Raw genomic sequence first — 14,618 nt, 5'->3', positions numbered from 1 at the left:
ATTTGTTATTGAATATAAATATTAAAATATTTTATTAGTATCAAATATATATATATATATATATTATAACTTTTTACTATTAAGTATAGTTTTGTATGGTGATAGAATTACTTTTAAACAATCATATAAGTAATTTTTAAGTTGTGAATAATATTTTGTGATTTATATTATGAATACTTATAATATTTTTAAAATTTGCGGTTCTAAACCAAATTGAACCATAGTTTAGAGGTTTGGTTCGGATTGGCTCTAAGATTTTCATAAATTGGTTTGGTTTCAAATTTAATAGAACCACAGATAATATATTGGTCTTGGTTTGTAGTTAAACTTATCAATCTGAATCAATTATCAAAGGGAAATTCTATTTGCATAACATAAGAAATCTCCGCACACACTATAAATGATGTTTAGATATAATTTTTTTTGAACAAATGTCAAATGTTCGGATTTAAAATTATTAACAAAAGTACATTGTTCAAATATATATTCCGTTCAATTATTTATATTGGAACAACTGCTTTATGTTCATAAATTTATATCCGAATATTTGACTCTCATTTAAAAATTTATATCTAAACACTCTATGTGGTGTGTACTAAAAATTTATATGGTGTGTAAATAGAAATTATTAAAATTGCCCATCGTAAGAGGGAAAGAAGCAAAAAGTAAAGAGGTCTAAGCAAAAGAGCAGTTGAGAGAGTATGCAAAAATGTGAAAATGTTTTATTTTATCTTTTCTTTTAGGGCATGTTTGATTGGGTGGATTAGAGTATGGGATTGAGATTATTAATCTGGAGGCCCAATTATCCTATGTTTGTTTTAACATTTTAGTTTAGGATTATTAATCCAATGGATAATTAATTCAACAAATTTGTAGGATTATTAGTAATGGGGTAGGGGTGGATTATTAATCCAATGGATATTAATCCAATTGGATAGTGAATACCACACTAATTTAATAAGATTATTAATACTTCACTATTAATCTTGTGAATCAAACATGACCTTAGAGTATTGCTATTAATTCTTACCTTTCTTCTTAAAACTGCCACCTCATCTATTTTTTTTTAAATTTTTTTGTAATTCCAAAATTGTGCCAACCTACAATTCCACTTTTACTCTAATTCCTAACCTTCTAACCTTAATTTTTCAAACCCTAACTCTAACTGTTATCATCTCTAGTAGTTACCACCATCTCCGACCACCTCTTACCGCAACAACCACCACTTCTACTCCACTTGCGCTCTCTGCCGATCTCCAGCTGAGTTGGTACCGGAAAACAATTTCGATGTAGTTGTTTTTATGGGTAAACCGACTGAGATCGAACCTGGTTTGAGCCGTTGTCGTTGCATTGCCATAGCGACTCTCCCTGTCATCTCCGTTGCCCTACTGCCATTTCCACAGCCTCGTCATCTTCCACTTCTTAGCCACTTCTCAGCCTATCCCTACCTATTCACTCGCTCTCTGTCTCTTTGTCTCTCGCAATCTGTGAGGGTTGCGAGTAAGCGCTATGATAGACTAGTGACAAAGATGGGAGATTTGAGTGGTGGGAGAACGTCCACCAGTAGTGGGAAACCATGACGGTGGTCGCACGATGGATTCATCAATTGGGCTAGGAAGAGGGTGGCAGAGAGAAGGATGTAACAATGGTGGTTGGTTTAGGAGTTGTCGGAAGAAGAAGAAGAAGAACAAGAATAAGAAGATGACTGTTGGAGGTGACGGTCGAAGGTAGTGGTAACTGTCAGAGGTGGTGAGGATGGAATTAGGGTTAAGGTTAAGGTTAGGGTTTGGATTTTGGATTTGGGGTTAGGGTATTGATGTAGGCTGAGAGGTATGACATTGAGGCCGCTTATGTTACATTTATAGTCTTTGAATTTTATTTATTTGGTGGAGATGACATGTTTTGTGCACTTGTACAGATTTGACAGTCAATACGCAAATTCAAGCAAAAAATGGCGTAAAAGTAGATTCTTGGTGCGAGTAGTCAAAAGTCCCAACCTACCACCTCACCGCATGTGCGGCCCACCACCATTCGAGCGGCCCACCTAGGGTGCGTGAAAATTTAAGGCTTTTCTGCTGGGAATAAAAAGGAGAAAAAAGAGGCTATAATCAGGTTCAAAAATATTTCAGAGAAAATGGAGAGAGAGGGTAGGGTTTGGAAGAAAAAGAACTTTAAGTTTGAAGAATGGCTCTCATGGTGGCTTCTTTTTCTTCCACCTCTTCCCACTTTTCCATGAGTGGCTAGGCTACTATTTTTAGGGTTTTGATGAACCTAGCCATGTAAAGAGATTTTCTTAGGCTTTGATTGTGAAATGGTTTGAATAAATGTATGGATGTTTTAGAAGTTTATAATAATTTTTCTTTTAATCTCTTCAAGTATTTTATTCTCTGTGATTGTTTAATGCTTTCCATACATTAGTTTTCTTAGTGTTTGTGTTCAAAATATGAGACGAGTCATGCCACGAGAGACGGGTCACGTTGCTACTATAGTTTAGAGCAAACGACTCGTGCTACTTGGGATGATTCGTGCCTGTACGTTGAATGCGACAATCCTCTTGTTCAATGTTTCAAACTTGAAGTTGTGAAATATTGGGTAGTTCAAACCGGATTGCAATTGATGGCCGATATTAAGTCTTATTTATGTGATTAGTGGTGAATTCTTTGCCCTAAGATTTTTCCAAAAATCAGTATCTCAAACCCTACTTTTAATCATTTTTATCAAAATTAATTTAGGAATTTAACAATTAAATTAGTATAATTTCCCGTTTGACACTGTGGATCGATACTTGGACTTACCGTTATTTTAAGGAATTTGGTATAGTTTAGTGTTTATTTTTGGTGTGTGAAACGACCCATCAAATTTTGGCGCCGTTGCTGGGGACTTTTGGCGAAATTAATTAATTTAAAGTTACATTCTTATTTTAATTTTTAGTTTAGGATTTTAAATTTTAGTGTTGCTAAGTGTGCAGAGTCTTTGCAAGTAGAGCTATCACCGAAGTACAAGCAGATCGCAATCGAGCTTTAAAAACAAACCGCAGCACTAAAGTGATTTAACAAAAGAAGAAAAAAAAAGCATATACTCATAAGCAAAGCTCCAAAGTACTAAAAAGAAAGAAAGAGCTCAAGTGGAGGTTGGAGACAACGGTCTACACGTCAAGTACCTGCAAGACAAGTAAAGCGTTTTCATTAAACTGCTGTGTGTGTGAGTGGTGTATGCACGGGCGTCATTCTTGTCGCCCTGAATTGTGGAGTTTGGACCTTGAACTAGAAAGGATTCTTAGGAAACTTAGAGCCTTTTCTTGTGTTCCTAGGCTTGAATATCCATATTCATACTTCGAACCAATAGAGATGGCGAACCCGAATGGCCTAAATGGGCCCAACCGGACTCTTAAGGATTTCGTCACACCCATTGCATATACATCACCATCATACATTCAGTTACCAGGCTCTACTGCTGCTCATTATGAGATTAAGTCCAGCACTATCCAAATGTTCCCATCGTTTCATGGACTAGCTCATGATGACCCTTACAAACATTTGCATGAATTTTTGGAAATTTGCTCTATAGTGTGGATCTAAAATTTCACCAATAAGGCCTTAATATTGCGATTGTTCCCATTTTCACTAAAGGACAAAGCCAAATATTGGCTACACTCCTTACTTGCTAATTCTATCACAACATGGGACTATTTACAACATAAGTTTTTGGAGAAGTACTTTCCCATTGGTAAGACCAACCAACTCAGGCGAGTCATCACCAATTTTGCTCAAATTGATGGCGAGCAATTTCGTGAAACATGGGAAAGACTTCATGACCTTCTCCAACAGTGTCCCACCACCAAGTGCTTGATTAGCAACTTGTTCAAACCTTTTACTATGGCTTAATTGAGCCTCACCGCCAAATGGTGGATTCTTCTTGTGGTGGGACATTCATGTCCAAAAATGACGTTGAGGCATGGCAATTATTTGAGAACCTAAGTGATAATTCCCTTCACCACGCCTCCGTAGCTCGACAAGTCCGGCAACTAGTAGTTGGAGCCCCCGAAAAGAGGGGGCATTTATGAGGTAGGGCAAAACCTAGAGTTAGCCTAATAAGTAGAGGCATTGTCCTACAAAATGAACCAATTATTAGCTTCGGGACATGCCCCTACACAGCAAGATCAACCTCAATTTCATGAGACGTGTGCTATTTGTGCGGGCCCTGCTCATGACTTGAATGAGTGCCCTTCGGCATCACAATTTCCAGAATTAGTCCAATAACATATGAATGCGGCTTAAGGATTCTCCAACCCGAGTAATGACCCATATTCTAACACATACAGTTCGGGATGGAGAAATCACCCTAATTTTTCATGGAGACCTCCTTCACAAGGCACTTCTTACAATCCTCCACCACCAAGGCAGAATTTTAATAATTTTGCCAACCAATCTTCCTACTGACCACCACAACCTTACCGGAAACCATAAGCCCCGCCTGTTCCTCAAGGAAAGTCAGCTTTTGAGACTTAGGTGTTGGAAGTTCTCTCAGAGCTTAAGGGGTTAGCACCATAGTTCACTCTCATACTCACTCCATTACCAAGCTAGAGGCTCAATTAGGTCAAACGGCTAACAACATGAATAGGAGGGAGGAGGGAAAATTACCGAGTCAGACTGTGGCTAACCCAAAGGGTCAATATGGGGCAGAGGGGTCGGGTGGGAATGGAAAGCACCATAAATAGGTGCAAGCGTTGATCACTTGAAAAAGTGTGAGGGAGTTAGAGCCTCAACTAGTTGCATTTGATACAACTAGGACTAAAAAGGGTGACCACGATGGTAAACCCAATGAGTATGATCTACACAGAAAGAATCTTGAAGTACTTTTTCACACAGAAAGAATTAAACATGCAACAGAGGCGATGACTTGAATTGATCAAGGACTGTGATCTACAGATTCATTACCACCTGAGCAAGGCCAATACCGTAGTAGATGCACTTAGCAGAAAGAACGTGGGAGGTTTAGCCTGTTTACTTACAGATCAGAAAGAGCTTTTAAAAGAATTTGAAAAGCTTGAAATAGAAGTGGTACCTTTTGAACAAAATGGATAGATAGTTGCAATGTCCGCAAAAACGACAATTATCGAAGAGATCAAACAAAAGAAAATGAATAATGAATTTCTGATGAAGATTTGTGATGAGTTTGAAGCTAAACCTAAACTGGGATTCACAATTAAAGACTCAGTATTGAAATTTAAATGGAGACTTTGTATTCCCAATGAAGAATTCTAGAAGAAGCTCACAAGTTGATGTTTGCTATGCACCCGGGGAATACCAAAATGTATTAATATTTGAAGTTAGTTTATTGGTGGCCCAACATGAAAAGAGAAAATACTGAATTCAACTCTAAATGCCTACAATGTCAACAAGTGAAAGCAGAGTGTTAGAAACTGCCAGGCTTGCTCCAGTCCTTTCCTATTCCAGATTAGAAATGAGAGCACATAACCATGGACTTCATTGTCGGTTTACCTTGAACATCTAAAGGTATGAATGCTATTTGGGTTATAGTTGATAGATTGACAAAGTCTGCTCATTTTCTTGCTGTGAAAACCTCATTTAATGCTTATGGACTTGCTACTATCTACATTGATGAGATTATTCGATTGCATAGGGTTCCAGTGTTTATTATATTAGATAGGGATCCTAAATTTGTTTTTAGATTTTGGCATAATCTACAGAATGCAATGGGAACAGAGTTAAGGTTTAGCACAACTTTTTATCCATAAACTGACGGACAAACAGAGAGAACTATTCAGACTCTTGAGGACATGCTTCGTATGTGTGTGTTAGGATTCCAAGGCAGCTGGGAAACATATTTGCCATTGGTTGAATTTGTTTATAATAACAGTTTCCACGCTAGTATTGGTATGGCGCCATATGAGGCACTATATAGTAGGAAGTGTAGATCTCTAATTTGTTGGATAGAGGTTGGTGACAGAGCTATATATGGAACCAAACTTGTGCTGCAGACAACTGAGAAGATAAAGATTATTCAGCAACGACTCAAGACTACTCAGAGCCGACAGAAAAATTATGCTGATCAACGGAGGAGAGACTCAAAGTATGAAGTAGGGGATCATGTATTTAATAAAGTGACATCGATGAAAGGGCAATAGAGATTTAGTAAAAAGGGAAAATTGACTCCTCGCTACATTGGACCGTTTCAGATCCTTGAGAGAATGGGTCCCGTGGCTTGCCAAATTGCCTTACCACCAAAAATGGAACAGATGCACAACATATTTCATATGTCTATGCTTCGAGTTTATCTTAGAGATCCATTTCATGTGATTGATTATCATCAGATTGCTTTAGATGAAGATATGATATATAAAGAGAAGCCAATTCAGATTATTGATAGGCAAGTTAAGCGATTAAGGAACAAAACTATTCCTATGGTAAAAGTCGAGTGGAAAGAGCATTAAGAAAAAGAAACCACGTGAGAGAAAGAAGAGGAAATGAAACAACGCTACCTAGAATTGTTTTCCGATAGAGGTAGCTTAAGTTTGGAGGACCAAACTTTCTAAAGGAGAGAGATGTGACGATTCCCAACGCGTACGTTATTTTTATATATTTATTTGTGTGAGTTCAATTGCTTAATTATATGTTTAAGTGTGTATATCTGTTAATGCATAAAATATCTGTTGAAAACTGACCTAGAATTAGAAATTCAGAGCCTTAACGGCTTTAAAAATTGAAATTGACTAGCCCTATAGGCTAATTAGAATATTTAGAATTTTATGGCAACTTTAATCAAAATTTGATTCAAATCAAAATAATTAGAATAATTGATTGGAATTAATTAGAATTAAGTGTGATTAATTAGTCCTAAGTAAGCTTAATTAACTTAAGCTAATTACCCATATATATATGAGCTACATAAGCTTAAATGAACTCATAAACATAACTTGGCTGAGATTTTGAGAGAGGGAGAGGAAGAACTCAACACCTCTAGAGAGAGAAAAGAGAAATTGAAGGGCATTGGTGAAAGACTTGGAGAATTGAGCTAATCGACTCTTGAATTCACACTCTAGGTATGAAATCCTCCCTTAATCTTTGTAGATAAAACATATAGAAGTTGATTTCATCCAGTTCTTATGTTCATATGCGTGTAAGTTTACAATGGAGGCTAGAATTACCATGGAAGAGTTGAGTTCAATTATATACATGCATGCATGATTCTTCATTTTTGAGTTAAGATTTCTTGAATTTCATACATGCATGAGGTCTAGAAGACAAGAACTTGTGGGTTTGTCACGGTTTTATAGATTTCATGCCATCTTGTTATGTTTTGGAAGGAAGAGAACTCAAGTTAAGAAATGCATGGTTTATAACTTAAAGTTTGAGTTCAAATTTAAGAAATGGACCACGATTTTGGACAATTGGTTAAAAATTAGTTTTGTTTTCATGTTTTACAATGCTTTTCTATGTTTTTGGAACAAGCCACGCAAGTCTCACACCTAAAAGATGAGTTTTGAGCTTTAAACACAATTTTGGAAATTCCAAAATTCGAGCAATTTGCTCGAACGATGGAAGTGTTGCTCGAGTGTACATGTCAAGCTCCCAGTAGTTTTTCAGACAATTGCATGATGACTTGAGTGACCGATTGTGCACACGAGCAAACCCATTTTTACTCAGTACTTGGCTCGAGCGACTATCGAGCGACCGTTGAGTGTGAAAATTGAGCATCTAGTACATTTGCAGTCTTTACACACGGATCGAGCGAACGAGTGTGCGCTCGAGCGAACCCTTTACATTTTGATGGATCGCTCGAGCGACAAGTGTGCGCTCAAGCGAACACCCTGTTTTCAGCAACTTTCAAAAAGCTTTCATAAGTGCATCATTACATCCTCATGCTTACTAAAGCATTCTTAGACATTGATTAAGACATCAATAATAAGGAATTGATGTAGAGACATTCAAGATGAGAATTGAATTGAGATTACACGTTAAATCGAAATGGAACCTCAATGTGTTTTTGTTATGCATTTTGTATAGGTGGACGCCCAAGGCCTAGTGACGATTTAACCCACTGTGAGTAGTAACTTATAAAGATATGTTCAAATTATCTTTATTTTCGAAATTGTTATTGTTCTCAAAATTGATATATGATTGATTGGATGGTTTATTGAAACATTATTTCCTTATAATGAATGTAGTTCTATTTTGAAATTGTAATCGTGACATCTTTTAGTGAGGCCTATGCATAGGAGAAACAATATCATGGCCCATTGTTAATAAGCCCTTGCCTGGGGATGTAATACCATGGCTCATTGAGTAATTGAAACAAAGAGATCTCTGATGTTAGACCCACGTGGTCACATTGAATATGGAATATCGAATGACGCATCGTGGTCCCATTGATTGACCCTTATGGTCCCATTGTCATTGATGCATTGTTACTCTAATGGATGTACCATGTAAATTTATTGAAATGGCTATTGATATCGAGATTCAAATAGAATTGGAATTGATATTTGATATGTTACTGAACTTCATTCATATAAGCTCTTTATTATGTTATTACTCATTGAGCCCTAGCTCACTATTTATATATGTATGTAGGTGAGCGAATTGCACATCAAGGTTAGAGAGAAAGCCGTGAGTCTACCCTTTTGTCAGCCTTTTGTTGAGCTTCCAGAATGAAGCAATCTGCGGCTTAAGCAGAGCCAAGCAAGTCAAAACCACTTTTTTTTATGATCTACTTTTGTTTTTGTTACTGGGGGTTTTTTAAATTTTAAAGCTTTGGATATTTGGAATGTGTATTAAATGTTAAAAGTCTATTGTGATGAATGAATGCTCATATGCAAAGAATGGACGTATAATTATGCTATGAGGATGTTTTCATATAAGCACAGCTCAATGGATCATCTTTATGTCATAAATTGCTTCTGCTAAGCCCCGTAAATTATACTAAGATTGATTTTGTTAATAGAGACTGTAGGAAATCTAAGATTACAGGCCGGTCATGGCACTAAACCTACAGGGTCGGGTTTGGGTCGTGACATTTTTTGTTCTAGTGTTTCCACTTCAATTTCATCTTTCTCAACCCCTTTTGTCATTTCCTTCTCAATTTCTTCCGTTTTGGATTTTTCTGACCTACTGCTTTTCCCGATTTTACTACTTTCGTCTATCTTTCCCTTTCTCTTTGTTTTTCTATTGGCTTGCGCTTTCCTTCTTATTTCCTAGTCATCCTCCTTCATTTCTAAATCCCTATCACTGCTTGTCCATCCATGAACACTAGCCATATTATTCAGGCTCCGCCACTCTATTTGTACATCCTTCAGGCTTTGCTCTTCGGAGAAATGGAGATTATCCAAGTCTTCTTCCAAATCAGCCAAATCGTCCAACCCTGCTCATGTACATCTTCCCTGATGACATCAATGGAGAATGTATCAGGTAAGATAACCTTTGGCTTTGGGCGGTCAGTTGACACAATACATCTATTGGGATTATATCCTTCATCCGGTAATATCTCCATTTCAATCACAGGTACCTTTATCACTCAGGTTTTGTCCCTTCTTTTATGCCCTTCTCCTCTTCTTTCTCTATCACTGTCTCCCATATTTTAGATACTGCCATAATAGAGTATTTGGGTTCCAACTAAGATTGGGGTGCATCTACCATGTACAGATCAATGTCCTCAAGAACGTGAACCTCAAGTTTGGGTAAGTGGAAAGGAGTAATGTATATGCTGGGGGTTAAAGGCGGATATAGTGTATGGATAAGGTTAAGACATGGAGGTGGCAGAACTTGATCATGGTAGGCAATGGGTTGGTGGTGACATTTGGCTTTTGAGGTGGAGCTTGATTTTGTGGTCTATGAGATCCTAAATTTCGTGACGGAGACAAATGCATCAGTTAGTTTCATGGCCTTGTTACTGGTGGAAAGCACAGTACTTGGATGTATCATGCTTGGGTGGAAGTGGGTCAGGAAGACATCGAGGATCAGGAAGTTTGAGTTGGCCTTTTTCACCAACGTATAAAGTGGATAGAAGTCATGGTTCAGGAATCAGTTTCGATTGTAGGGCTGTGGGGTGGCATCAGTAATGGGGTTGGCTGTTTTAGCTGATGTGGTGGCAATACTAATTTCTTATGGCTTCGCAACTGTGTTACTACTACTAGCAACATTGGAACTGGGAACGAAAGTCTTTCTTATGGGTTCTTTCTCATCTACAATAATCCCCTGTTTCATAGCATCTTCAATTTGGACTCCTATCTCATGTAAATCTTTCAAGGTAAAGAGCGGGAGAACTATCATCTTTTGTAACATGTTGTTGTGAAGGTTTCATACCACTATCTAGATTTGATCCGTTTTTGAGGGTCTATTAGTCATCATGGCAGCCTTGGCCCTCTACATTGTTATGAATTCAACAAAGTTTCCATTTGGTTCTTGGCGAGTTGCTTCCAAATCCCGAGTGGTTACTTCGATTTGTGTGTTATAGGAGTACTGAGCGATGAATATCTCAGCCAATTCCTCCAAACTTTGCTTCACTTTATCCTCCAATTTAACATACCAAGTAGCAGCAATTCTTGATAAAGTCCTTTCAAACAAAGACAATTTCTGAGGACGGGTCAGACCTATGGGTTTTAAAATATCTGAGAACAGGTGAATATGTACCATAGGGTCCTTTAGTCCATCAAATCGGTTAGTATGTGGCATCTTGAATCTTTTTGGTAATTTAATAGCTACTTCTGTATACCCGTCCTCAATATCAAGAATGAAATTGATCCCCTGGGATTTCTTGAACAATTTCTCTAACTTAACTATCTTTAACATAGTTGGATCAAACTCGGCGATATCGAAGGAAAATAGTCTTTCAATGGATGTATCAGGGCTCTAGCATCAGAAGCCTAGGCTAGTTCTTCTGGTTAGCCAAAACTTGGGAAATTCTTAATTGGTAGAGGTAGGTCTAGATCTAGATGATTGACTGGCAGTGGATGGGCAGCAATTGCCTTGACTGATTGTTGCATCCCAGGGATGGCATCGCCTTGAATGGCTACTATACAATTAATAACATCCATGGACCGCTGAAGATTAGCAATCGTTTCCACTATGTTTGGCAGATTCTAAGCCATTGTAGAGATTAGAGAATCGTTTATCGCGGTACTAAACAGAGGAAATCTAAGGGGTGACTGATTTAAAACCTGTGAAGGAGATCTAAGAGGTGACTGACGCAGACTCTGAATCAATTGTATTTGTCTGACTTTTTTTTTGGATATTGATGAAAGTGACACTAACATTGGCTGACCTTAAACCTAATCTGTAGTTTTGTAGAGCCTACCAACACGAGTCCATAGGGTTTTAGGGGTGTCAAAACTTTTCGAAGCTATGATGAACCAACTACCTAGCAAAAAAAAGACAAACAAAGAAAACAAAACACACATCAAACACAAATCTGGTAGCAATTCGGCTCACAACACATATATCAGACATCAATCCGGTAACATTTTAGCTCAATCATTATATCTGTACCACTGACCACTGTATATCCCATTGAACTATTCTCAATCCAACCATTGATGTATCTGAACTACTGATATGAACAACGCGCCCTTACATTGAACTCACACATAACATATAGCAAGTAAGGCAATCAAAACACCTCTATGGGGGTTTAGGATACCCTGTTATAGTTTTGGAGATGAACTAGGGCTTCACTATTCAAACAAGTGGTACCACCGCATCTTAGAAACAGGAAAGCATTTTGTCACAATTATGGAAGTTTCTAAAGCTGAATATATAAACTAGGTCAATCTGGTCAAAGAGGGTACCTCATTAAGACACCTAATATACCTACCCTTTCCAACATCTATAAGTGAAGGGAGGATCAAATAGTACATTGGTGATCCAAATTTGAGGCTTGTATTCCTACCATAACAAAGCCCACGTTCGACAAGCCATCCAAGGTGTTAGATGGAAAATACATTGACTTAGCACACCATGTATGAAATTCAATGAATATACATGAAAATAAAAATCCATATCATGAGCTTTGAGTCAAGCTCTCTTAGTGTCGCCAGCAGAGTTGCCAGAAACTGTAGGATGCCTTTGGGGTTACCAAGTGCGCCCAACAGTTCAGACTCCCGATTTCTGATCTGATGTCACTAGTGTAATGTGAAACAGAGAGTAGGAATTTGTAGACACCCCATTTTTGACCGTCCTCAAGACTTAGACGTCACTGTTTGAACACTCGGTGATCATCCATGTTCGTGTTCGTTTTGAGTTCTCGGAGGTCTCGGCTACGCGCCTTGCCTTAGGATCTCTCGACTTGCTTGTTTTGTGTTTGGTTTTGCACCAAACACTTGTTATTTTGCTTCTGAGGGCAGGGAATGGCTTGTTGGCCATCCCCACACCTCACTGGCCATGGCTTAAGGCCACCGGCCCTGTTTTGTTGCTACCGGCCATTGGTGATGGCCGGTCGGCACTCTTTATGGACCATTGTTTTGGTCAATTTGTCATTTTTGGCTGGCCGACCACTGTTCATCTGCTTTTGGCAGATATTTTATGCCAGCTGTGATAGCTGGCATCCACAATGCACCCCCTCCATACACGTGTATGGAAGGATTTCCCTCTTGCTTAGCTTGTTTTGTAAGTTTTGCAAGATTGGAATTCCTATAAAGGGAGGGCTTCTCCTCCCTCCTCAAAGGTTCCAAAAAAGTTCCAGAGGTCTGAAAATTAGGGTTAGAAGTTTATATCTATCTATCTCTATATCCCCCTCTCTTTACATATCTGTGTGTGTATAAGGTTGTTTTGTTCATACTTTTGCACAAAAACACCTAGCATTACACCATCTTCTTGGAGCTGAGATCCTTGGAGGTTGATTTTGGTGTTCTTGGGTTGCTTTGAACTCAAAAAACCTGTTGGACCATTGTTCTTGAAGAAGGTCTACAAGGGTGAGTGTTCTTGCTTTAGTTTCCCCATTTTTGCTTAAGGTTTTAGACCTATTTGCTTATTGTTTTGAGCTTGACTATAAACTAAGAAAAGTTCTATTTTTACTTGCTTTTGATCTTTGTTTAAGGTCTCTTTGAGGTTTGGGGTTGTTTCCCCCCCCTCCAAGGCCTTGTTAGGCCTTGTTTTAGGCCATCCATTTTGGCCATTGTTCTTAGCTTTGCATGACCTCTCTACCACTAAAATCTAGAGTATTTTCAGTGGTGGAGAGGTAGTTTTGAGGCCCTAAATGGGAGAGGGTCATCCCCTCTCCATGTTGTCTTTAATGCTTGCATGAATGGCTTGTGTTGTAGCATGTTTACCGAGCTTGTTTTAGCTCCATTTCAATGCATATTAGGCTTTGTCTTGCCATGATATAGCACTGTTTTAAGTTGGTTTAGACATGCCTTGTATGCTCCATACACTTGTCTTGTAATCCCATGTTTTGGCCTTAACATGCATCATGTTGCAACATGTGTTTTTAACATGATTTTGGCCTAGCTTTGTGAAGCTTTTATGCATGTTTTGGTGTGCTTGAGGTCTGATTTTGGTTGTTTGGGTCATCCATGACTTGCTTTACATAGCTACCATGCAATCTAGCTTGTAGGCTTTGAGTATTGGATTCCCTGGCATGCTCTATTTGCATCGTTTCAGTGGTTTGGCATCACTTATAATGATATTTCAGTCCATATAGCATGCTCAAATACTTGCATTTATCACCTATTCCGTGCTTTGGATAGTTTGTGTTTTATGCTCCATGTTTGGACCTTTGTGTATGCTTCCATGCTTAGACCATTTAGATGCCATCTAAGTGTGTCTTTGGCCTTATTTTGGTCTGCCTCGGGACTATTTTGAGTCCCTTTGGCCCTTTGAGGCTTGGTTGACATGGTCATGGCTTGAGCCCCTTGGCTAGCCTTGAGTTTTGGACCTTGTTGCATGCCTTATTTGCATGGTTTGGTTGGTTTGGCACCATTCTTAACATGATTTCAGAGTTTATAAATGCTTGCCATATGTCCATGTTTGTCCCTTTTAAGTGTGCTTAAAAGTTGCCCTCTTATGCCTTAGTCTTTAGGCCTTCACATATGCATGTTTGTATGTGTTTTGGACCTCATTTCCATAGCATTTTGGCCACTGATTTTGGGTTTATTTGAGAGCTGCCCATATTAGTTTAAGACCATCCCTGCATGTTGTTGCATGCTTGCCTAGTATGTTGTCACATACTTGTTGCATGTTTAGTGAATTACATGTTGTAGCATGCTAGTTCAATTGTGCCCCGTTGTGTACTTAATCCATGACATGTTGTTGCATGCTTAGGTTGTAATGCATTTGGCATGCATTCTCTTTTTTAGTCACATAACATGTTGTTACATGTTTGTATGTTGTCACGTTCTTGCATGTTTGCATGCTTGTTCACATTTTCATGGTGCATACTTAGCTTCCATGCCTAGGTTGCATTGCATTGAGCATGCATGCCTTGCCTCTTGATCGAGCATGATAGAGGTTGGGTCCCTTGTGTGTTTGTATGCATTTCATTTGACATCAAATGCACAACTTAACACCTTGGACCATCATGCATTGAAATGCAGGATTGTTGGCCCGAAGGTCGAGAGCCAAACTCCCTTGAGTTCATGACATGATAGGGAGGTTGGTTGTGCAGAC

The sequence above is a fragment of the Camellia sinensis genome, chromosome 15 (genome assembly GCF_055761805.1).
Source record: "Camellia sinensis isolate YWXY chromosome 15, ASM5576180v1, whole genome shotgun sequence".
Classification (NCBI taxonomy): domain Eukaryota; kingdom Viridiplantae; phylum Streptophyta; class Magnoliopsida; order Ericales; family Theaceae; genus Camellia; species Camellia sinensis.
The sequence above is the reverse complement of the archived record's forward strand: the minus strand, read 5'-3'. Positions refer to the sequence as shown.